The sequence below is a fragment of the Syngnathoides biaculeatus genome, chromosome 9 (genome assembly GCF_019802595.1).
Source record: "Syngnathoides biaculeatus isolate LvHL_M chromosome 9, ASM1980259v1, whole genome shotgun sequence".
NCBI classification, from domain to species: domain Eukaryota; kingdom Metazoa; phylum Chordata; class Actinopteri; order Syngnathiformes; family Syngnathidae; genus Syngnathoides; species Syngnathoides biaculeatus.
The window spans coordinates 5,624,466-5,635,553 of NC_084648.1; positions in this window are offsets into that span (position 1 = coordinate 5,624,466).

Consider the following 11,088-nt stretch of genomic DNA (forward strand, 5'->3'; position numbering starts at 1 on the left):
TGAGTGCGAATGATTGTTCGTCTGTATGTGCCCTGCGATTGGCTGGCTAGTTCAGGGTATACCCTGCCTCCTGCCCATTGACAGTTGGGATAGGCACCAGCACGTGACCCTCGTGAGGATAAGCGGTAAAGAAAATTGCTGAATGGATATATAAATATATATATATATATATATATATATATATATATATATATATATATATACACAAAGGAGAGAGAGAGAGAAGAGAGAGAGAGAGAGAGGCATGGTGGGGCAGTTGAAGAGCGGTGGCGTCATAGTTCTGTAGTTCTGTGGATCGGGGTTCAATCCCCCCATGTGGAGTTTGCATGTTTTTCCTGTGCTTGCGTGGGTTTTCTCTGGCCACTCCGGTTTCCTCCCACATCCCAAAAAAAACAAACATTATTCGGAGACTCTAAATTGCCCAGAGGTGTGATTGTGAGTATGACTGTTGTCTGTCTCCATGTGCCCTGCGATTAGCTAGAAGCCAGTTCAGGTTGTACACAGCGATCCTGCGACCCTCGTGAAGACAAGCGGCTCTGAAGATGGATACCTGGATGGATTGATCAATTTAGACATCAAGCAGGAATTTGGCCCCTGAAAACTGTTTCATGAATCAATATAATGCATGAGTCCTGAAATACATGGACTTTTCTTCCATATTCTAATTTATTGAGATGTATTTGTACTTCTTCTTATTAATATTATTTTATCTTTTATTTTTTACGTTTGAAATTTGAATTTTAAGTCCTGAATTTGACACGTGGGACACTACAACTGGGGGAAAAAAGACATTAACAGGCAATTGTTACATTCACAATAGGTTTGAACCAACGAAAGTTATAAAATGTGACTCTCATCATCATCATTATCATACCAAGTTGTAAGACTGCCAAGACACACACTGAAACGCACACACTCACCCTGCAGACATATCCCCGCCATTACTGGGCCAGGAACTATTACAGAAATGCTGTGGTTGCATCTGGTTCACTCTGTGTGTGTTCAGCCCTGAGCGTGTCATCCATTTCAGCAACCTTCCCCTCTCTTCAAGTCAACGCAACTGAATACTCAGCGCCTTTAAAGTCTGCAGGTTTGAGAGGAACTTATTTGGTGTTTCAGCATAGCTCTGAACACATAGAGTCTAAAACAGAGGTTGAAGGAGCATCTGCTTTCCAGTACCCTTAATTTTGAAGGACATTGAAGGGCAAATTTGAAGGAGAAGATGTGTGGTTAGAGATCTTGCAGGCCGAAATCATAAGCAGGATCTTATTAAAAACCCATTAATGTTAATTCATGCATTTTATTTCTAAATATGTTCTACATGTTTGAAGCGAATTGTTGAAAACATGAAAAGACTCACAACTATGTATTTCTGAACAGTAGCCCTAACTGTCATTCCTTCCATAAGTGTTCCTTCACATCAAAATCTCTCATCTATGTCTTGATGAACCTTGATTTGCATACTGATGCAACATCATGTTTCCACAAATTTGGAAATGTTTTTAAATCTTTTGGAGAACTCAGAGTTACTTTGACTCCTTTCATGGGTTAATATTTTGGACATTTCCAATCGCCTCGATGACAATCAGCGAAGGGGGCTGCCAATGGGATGCATGAAGGGTCACAATCACTGGCTGTCGCACAGGGCACCATTTATTCTAGGACTGCCTCTACAGGTTCATCAGTGTCTTCTGGGTGCAAGGTTCTGGTGCCTCAAACATTTCGGGATGTGTTGGCATTCGACAGTGTATCTTCCATTTTTCAGGTCATAGTACTGTACTGTAGTAGCATTTGATTTACAGCTGACAGTTGAGGGGGTGTGGTTTGTAGTCAGGCACGAGTACACATAACTACCAGATGGTTTCCAAGCACCTGCCATTTGGGTTTGGATGAAGAAAGTGCCCCTTTTGCTGTAGCCTTTTTTGTCTTCATTCATTACTAGACGTGTCACAATAACAAATTGTGTAGATAATATATTTTCAAAAAACTAATGATACAAGATAATATCACTTTTGTTGTTTTTGTGCTCAGAAACCATGAAAAATAAGACCCAACCGATTTTCAGGACTTTGTGGTTGGTCTGGTGAAGGTTCTGAAGAAGAGCCCTTCACTTGACAATAATGTACATTCACTGTAGTCAAGTACTGGCCGAATAACATGACACTGAGGTGATGCTGTATAAACAGTGAAGTTTCGCCGCATGTGTTAATTGGAGATAAACACACACAACAGCTCAGAGTGAGCCGCTGAAGTTTTAAGCGACACTGCGGAGGTGGCAAAATCATTTAGGTCCTTCGTTCGTTAGCTGGGTAACAAAAAAAAAACAGTTAACTTTCGCTGAAGTATCTCTGTTGTCTCCTTCGTGCTGCACGTGGAGCAAGGCTGTGGAGTATTAGACAGAGACAACACCAGTCCACAAGTAGTTTTATGAAAAATGACGGTTTTAAAGATGTGAGGATTCCGTCTGATTCCAGCGATGTGCTCCCGCCTTGCCCACAGCCCTCCTCCTTCTCCTTCCAAAATCCTTTAACAGGGGTGTATTGACTTTTTGTGTCTACTGTAGCTTTCAGTCACCTCCATTGTTAATAGATTATTGATTCTGTTAATTGTGTTACCAAAAATAAATGTTAAATGCATGCTCATGTTTTTTTTTTCTTAATCGTGATTTTTTTTGTTTTGTTTATTTTTATCGATTAGTGGCTGTTTATTGGCTTGAGGAGCTGCGCCCAAAATGTTTGTGCTCATGCCTGGTTTTAGTGCATTTAACAGACATGCCCACAGCATTTGAGAGCAGAGATTTAACAATTCAAGGCTCATTGTTTTTTACTTTACGTTTCCTTTTTCTTATGCTTTAAATTTTATGCGGTTGTTCACATCACTCCTCTCTGTAGTGTGTCAAATTTAGAGGACATTTATTTTAACTTTTACAGGGACTTAAAAATGAAAGCGTGCCTTATATCCATGCAAATGTATGCATTTCTGAGTGTGTGTCTGTGACTGCTTGCCTGCGTTTTAAGTTCGTGCTACAAAAAATGACAACAACTAAACAAACCAGCCCCCATTGTTATCACAGTGACATTGAAAAACTCGAAGAGAAAGCACACAGTGCTAGTAGACTTTATTGTTGCAGTTTTGTAATGAGAAATGTTATACAAGCACCTACCCAAAGGCGAACACACAATCTCCCCACAATGTCAGTCAACCCAAGTCAGCTGAATATGGGAATGTCTTTTGTTCTGTATCACAAAAGTGTGGCGTGCGTGCGTGTGGCGTGCAGGTCACAAGTGAACACTGTGAAGTGTTTTTATAGTGTTACATTGCCATCTACAGGCTGTTTCTATTCCGGCACAGAGTTACAAACAGTCAGTGACCATCCAGTGTGTCAGTCTGTGGTCCTCAATTCACTGTCACTATGGAACAAGGAGTGCGTGTGTGTGTGTGTGTGTGTGTGTGTGTGTGTGTGTGTGTGTGTGGTGTGTGTGTGTGTGTGTGTGTGTGTGTGTGTGTGTGTGTGTGTTGTGCAAGAGATTGGGCAGCCACAGTGGAGATGCTATCTGTGCATAAAGGAATAGCAAGGAAATAATTGTGTGCTAATATAATAATAGTACAATCATTTTGCAAACAGAGCCCTTTTCTTAACCTTTCAGCACCACGACTCTTCCTCGTCTTTTTCTTTTGTCACTATGTTGTCTGAATAATTATTATTGTCCCCTCTTCCTTGGATACTACGCCCACCCAAACTTGACTCACAGTCGCCATGATAAAATATTGCTGCGTGTAAATAGACCTCTGTTTATGTGTGTGTTTTGTTGTTGTTGTGCAGAGCCTTTATTGAAAGATTTTATTAAGTTCATTGTTGTCAACACTTCTCCGACACCCTGTATGATGTCGAATGTTTGTTCCCAGTTGCTGGTTCGTGACACTATCGCATTCTCCACTCTCCTGCAGAATCGTGCTCTTTCCTCTCTCCTGCTCTTATCTCATATGTACTCCTCACCTGGATTACAAGATGTGGTTTTCCTCCAGATTCAACCCCAATAAATAAAATCTTCCACAGAAAGCGGAATAATATATGTTGCCATTAGAATTCTGTTAACTGTAGTGAAGTTTGTGCTCTATGGCAAGGCCTCCGGTCCTTTTGCTATACATTGTGAATTGCAGTCACATTGAGCCAGGGTTAGCTGATAACAGTTGTGGAAGTTTGACAAATCCAGCAAGAATTTTAGACACAATGTTTAGGCAGAGTTGCTTTTACACCTTCCCGTCTTTTCATATCCTCTCTTTAATTCCCGCAAACTGTTTATTAATCCTCCCCCACAGAGACGCAGCTTCCGTCATCTTCCGCTCCCTGACTTCCTCTCTCCCCGCAGTCCCTCTGCTGGGGTTAATGCATGACATGGCAGGAGGCGGGAGCTTTAGCTGTAGGGGCTCGGAGAGGTGAGGAGACTCTCTTCCTGTCATCTCCCTGCAATTATTCTCACTCACCAGGCTAACACTTGGCCAGGAACACCACGATACTAGTTTTAAGGACTATGTCATAAAAATGTATTCTTAGTCTCAAACTATGTTTGAGTAAATCCTAATTAATTGGATACAGTAAAGCCCGCATGTTAAGTTGGGCATTCTCAAATTTGCCTATTTTCAGATATATTTTTTAAAACCAATCTTTGTTGTTCACTCAAAAATTCAACAGCTGTATTTGTTGTTTTGCATTCAAGCAATATTGTTATTGCTTTGGCACAATCTACAGTATTTTTTACTTATAGCACATTGAGTTCACAGAAGGACAGGTTATCACCAAAGATCCGATGTCTTTTCTGGTTTTGGACCCCTCTGTCCCAGATGTTGCCAAGACAGCCCTTTTTCTTCATCTCCTGTTTGATTTTTCTTCTCCCGTTCATTGTCTATGAGCTCCACGTAAACACAAGCTTTTGGCAGGGAGACTGCAGACAGTACAGGTCAGCAGCAGCACTTCCAACACCATCACTCTGAACACAGGGGCCCCTCAGGGTTGTGTGTTAAGCCCCCTTGTCTTCACCCTGCTGACCTATGATTGCACACCGGCATAAGGGTCCCACCTCTGTATCAAGTCAATTGCGCTGGGTCTTATCAGCAATGGGGAATGAGACAGACTACAGGAGTGAGGTGACCCACCTGGCCGAGTGGTGCACGGACAACAATCTCACCTTAAATGTGGAAAAGATCAAGGAGATTGTTGTGGACTTGGGGAGACAACACTTCCAGAATGCTCCCCTGGACATCAATGGTGTTGGGGCGGATAAAGTGCAAGCACCAATTTCGTGGGAGTCCACTTCATCAAGAACCTCTGATGAACCAGCAACATTTCATCACTGGCCAAAAAACCTCACCAGTGTCTCTCATTCCTGCGCAAGCTGAGAAAAACGAGAGCCTCGACCCCCTTCATGTGCTTGTTCTACAGAGGGAACATAGGGAGCATCCTGACCAAGTGCATCATTGTGTGGTTCGTAGCCTGCACGGCATCCTGCTGCAAAACTCTCCATCGTATAGTCAAGGCAGCTGAGAAGATCATCAGAACCTCTCTTCCCTACCTACAGGATATTTACAATGCCCGCCTCACCACAAATCCCTCGGGATAGCCGGGGTTGTCACCCATCCGTCACACAGCCTCTTCAGTCTGCTTCCATCAGGCAGGAGACTGCAGAGTCAACAGGCCAGGACTAGCCGACTCAAAGGCTGTCAGGAATCTTCACTCGCTGCCTGCACTGCCCCCTCTACCTCTTCTGTCCTCTGCCCACCTGAACTCTGATGCACTGCAAACATTTAGATGCACCCACAGACACGCACACTCAAACCAGACTTGGCCACACCAGCCACTTTAGCAGCATTGGGGTTTCGTCATCTAATTTATAAATGTCGTATTTGTGCCACTTCTTTGACCTTGACTATGTTGCACACCTTTAATTTTTGCAAATTCAAGTAACACTTTGCATACTGTATTTACCATTGTTAATTTGGCTTTTATATTGATAGTATGCGTCTTTTGAATGGGTATTATGTTCTGTATCATGATTTGCTAAGGAAAACCTTGTATCTTGTTCGGCGTCTCGATTGAGTATGCAACACTCTGCATCGTGCTCTCCATCCCAATTGGCTAAGGAACTGTAGATTGTCATTGTCAACCATCCTAAGTACCAAGACTGCTGCCGCAGGGGATGGCTAGTGGCCCCTGCAGCGTTTCGGCAATGCATTGCGGCTTCCTACAAAACCGTGACACGTTGTGTCGGCAGTTCTGGTACTTAGGAATCAGAATCAGCTTCATTGGCCAAGTGTGTAACAACACGCAAGGTATTTGTCCCCGGCAGTTGGCCTCGCTCTGGCACAACATTCAGAACAAAGAACAAACAAACTATCAAGAACAAAGAGCAAGAGACATTCAGTTAATAGGCCCTTCAGCCCTTAGAGGAAACGATTGAGCCCCGTGCTCAGTGGAGTTCACTGAAGGTCATTTGCTATGATGGTCAAGCCATCAAGCGTTAGTGCATCCTCCTCCTCTTTCTCAACACTTGTGTTCGCTTCTTCCTCTTCAGCACAAAAGAGACACACTTGGCACGGAGGAGATTGATTGACCTTCAGCGGACTGCGGTGAGCTCGGTTGGACTCGTCCGCCAGCGGGGTTCGGGGGCCTGACGGCCTAAGTACCGGGGGCAGCCGGCAGGCACCGCAGCTTCATTTCTCAAACATAATCAAAGGTGGCATTTCTGTTTAGAAGAATACTCTCGCCCAGAAAAAGGAAATGACAATAATGACCTATACTTCGAACCAGCCAAAGGAACTGTAAAATACGTTGAGTCGCTATTAATAAGTTCTTGTGTGTCCAACCTCATAGATTGATCATTGAAATTCAATCCATCCATCAATTTTCTTAGCTGCTAATTCTCACAAAGGCCGCGGGGAGTGCTGGAGCCTACCCCAGCTGTCGACGGGCAGGAGGCAGGGTCCACCCTGAACTGGTTGCCAGCCAGTCACAGGGCACACGGAGACAGACAACACTCACACTCACAATCACACCTAGGAGCAATTTAGAGTGTCCAATTAATGTTGCATGTTTTTGGGATGTGGGAGGAAGCCGAAGTGCCCGGAGAAAATCCACGCAGGCACAGGGAGAACATCGAAACACCATCATTAAAATTAAATGTATTTCTTAAAAACTATCATCTTTTATCTTTTTTATAGGTAAATGCTTATCAAATAAAATAAAATCAAAAGCCTTTATTGTCATTATATGCTGTGCATACAGAAAAATGATGGGTCCTTCTCCACAAGGTGGAATAAAATAGAATAAAAATCTAAAAAAACATCTTAGGTTAAAAAAAAAACAGATAAAACATCAAAGCACAGTTGTTGGTAAAAAAAAAAACAAAAAGAAAATGGATGGAGGGACATTAATATACTTGTTTCTCAAATAAATCTTTTGTCCTCAGATAGGTTTTGATCTTTTGTTTCATTCTAGAATACAGTAATGTACTTTTAGAAACAGAATCAGTTTTAATGGCCAAGTGTCTGAAAACAGACAAGTCGGTGGTGCTGCCCTGGTACAACATACAGAAAAAGGAACAACATAGCAACAAGAACAAAGAACAAGAGAGATTTCTGTTTATAGAGATGATTCATTATATAAGACGTGCAAGATCTAAAATCTATATAGATAAGTGTGTTAACAATGTCAATTGTGCAAAGGGAGCAGTTTAAAGAGACGAATGGTGCGGTCTACAAAATATTAAAAAATATATTTTAAAAATATATGTATATTAATAATAGTGATTAGACCAGCAGGATCTGAGTGAGTGTCCTAACATGGCAGAAAATAGTAGGTTCGCTGATCAAGAATTTAATGACTTAATTGTCGAGGTAAAAAAACTGTTCGAATGGCTGCGGTTTTTGACTTTCTTTGATCTGTATTGCTTTCCCGACGGAAGGAGCTTGAAGAGCTGGTGGCCAGGATGTGGAGGTTCTGAGAGGATCATTGTGTGCAAGTCCTCGATAATGGGTAGCGTTCACCGGTTTTGATTGTCCATTGTCGTCTGAGTTTGTCTTTTTTGTGGCAGCTCCAAACCAGACTGTGACGGAAGAACACAATACTGATTGGATAACCGATCTGTAGAACTGTCTTAGCAGGTCTTGTGACAGGCCGTGCTTCCTCAGAAACCACAAGAAGTATATCCTTTTGTGGGCTGTTTTGAGGGTGGAGTTGATGTTCGTCCCCCACTTCAGGTCCTCTGAGACTGTAATTCCCAAGAACTTGAAGGTCTCCAAGGTTGACACAAAACAATTGGGCAGCGTCAGGAACAGCTGTGGTGAAGGATAGCTGCTGAAGTCCACAATCATCTCCTCAGTCATTAGAGTGTTCAACACCAGGTTGTGTTGACCACACAATCTGCGAAGGTTTGAACTCTGAGAGTGTTTAAGCAGGGTTAGGGTTAGAGAAAATATTAATGCATGTCTGAGAAAAGTTTATAAAGTGTTTAGTTAGGACATTAACAGCCTTAAAACCTATATAAGAAATGAAGAAAAAGGTACTGTGAATGAAAAAAAACATCCTGTGAATGGAAAAAGACATATCCTATGAATGAAAAAATATATAATGAATGAAAAAAAATCAATTTGTACTCCACGGATTTTGAAAAAAATGGGAAAGCAACGAATTGATTAAATACCACAAAAACTATATTTGCGTCTGAACAGTGAGATGTGCTTTTAAGAATTCAATTCTCTCTTCGTTTTCTCTTCACTGGCTGGATATGACGGTGACAATTTGGATTTGTAACAGATTATCTATTTAAATTATTTCTTGGAGAGAAAAATAAAATCCAAACTGAAACGTGAGCATGCATTTTCGCAGAAGTGATAGCGCGAGAGCAAAAAGGCTCAGTTATATTTGAGAGGCAGAAATAAATCTGCGCGATTTGGTGGTGCACTGATCGTAACAGATTAAGCCCCATCAGATGTGCCAAGAGCCATCTTTTCCACCTCATGAGTTGTTTTCAAAAGAAAGCCTTCTCAGGTCTTTTGTGATTCCCCTAATGGCAGTTCGCATGCTCGCAGCGCTAATGGGCCGAGGTTTAAAAAGCTATCATAAGCCCTTGAAAAAATAAGTAGCAGATCACTGACTTTATAAACAGTCTCTCTTCTGCCTGCGAGATATTTACAAAAGGTGTGTCTGTGGGGCTTTCAGAAATGGGCTTTAGAAAAAGCCTCTTGTTGGCGATAGAAGCCCAAGTATACGGACTCAGGGCAAAGTAACAAACAGATAAATGGGTTGATTTGTTGGCTGATTGAGCACCACTTGTCGTTTCAACCCTTTTCAGTGGCTGGCGAGCAAGAAAGGAGTAAGACGGGAGCAAAGAAGAAAAGAGAGAACTTGAAAAAAAATAAAATGACATGAAAGTGGAAAGCGGGAGCTCGAAGGAATCGCCAAGGAGACAAAAGCGTTTGGAAACAACACAAAAGCCTACATGCTCGTTGTCATTTGACTTGGGGGAATTTTAGAAATGAAAACCCACCCCTGAGTTCAAAGAGAAGACATAAACAAGAGAAGGGCAACAATAGGCTGCTTGGGAGTTCTGAAATATTTTGGGTGCACAAAAGCAAAGACTGAGCCATCCAAAGAGGGGTAGTGGAAGTGTTCGTGTTTGTGTGTCTGAGCATCCGTGCAACTCCAAAGTGAGTTTGTCTCCGCCCATGTCACCCAGAACAACAGTTGTCATGGGAACAAGCTGTCAAGAGGAAAAGGCATATTTCCATCAGTCTTTGTTCTCCATGTAAATGTAATACAGTAACACCCACAAACCAACACACACACACACACGCACACACATGAACACCCACATTGGTGCCTCGCCGATTGGCCAAGTTTTTGCTTTGACGTGCGAGCCCAAACTTGAAAAACGAGTGCTGTGTGGCAGCAGGCTCCATTTACTTGATAACAAAAAGCACTTGGGCTTGTATGAGTAAGTTTTATACAAAAAAAAAAAGACATTAAGCTGTACATCGCCACTACCGGCCGAAAATAAATTACAACACAAAGACAATGAAATGCTGTGTACTGTATTTGTAACAACCACAGCTTCCATCAAGATTATGATGGAAAACATTACAGACAGACTAGCTAACAATTAACATCCATCCATCCATCCCAACCATCCATCCATTTTCTTTGCTGCTTATCCTCACGAGGGTCGCGGGAGCCTATCCCAGCTGTCAAGAGGCAGTAGGCGGGGAACACCATGAACTGGTTGCCAGCCAATCGCAGGGCACATAGAGACAAACACCCGCACACACAATCACACCGAGGGGCAATTTAGAGTTTTCTATTAATGTTGCATGTTTTTGGAATGTGGGAGAAAACCGGAGTGCCCGGAGAAAACCCACGCAGGCACGAGGAGGACATGCAAACTCTTCACAGGTGGGTCCGGGATTTAACCCAGGACCTCAGAATTGTGAGGCCAAAGCTTTACCAGCTGATTCACCGTGCCGCCCACAATTAACATAAATGCAAAAATAAATATATATATGAAAAACAATGAAATGCATGATTAGCATAATTTTAAATTATCACACACTCGCTGGCAGGGCCAGTGCTGAGGGGGGCATGAATCGCTCTGATGACACCTACACAAGCACAAAAATCTAACTTTTAAAAGCACCGGTCCACGAAATTACCAGAACTGGGTCGAGCCATCCTCCTGGCAGAGTTGCGGAAAATGCTGGAAATGCACTGGGAAGCAAAATAGATCCCTCAGCTTTACACCTAGGGACAATTTAGAATCCTTATTTAACATAGCATGCATGTCTTTGGAATTTGGGAAGAAACTGGTGTCCCCGGAAAAAAAAAAACTCAGAGAGGATACACCAACACAAGAAAGCCACAGCTATAGGAGTTGAACCCATAACCTCTGAACTGTGAGGCAGATGTGCTAAACAGTCATCCACAGTTCCACCTTTCTTGCAATATGTACTGGAAAATATGAATATCTTATATAACGGTGTCTAATTTGGGATTGGGGCAGGTATAAATGATTTGTATTTTTGTTGACTCTGACTGTGATG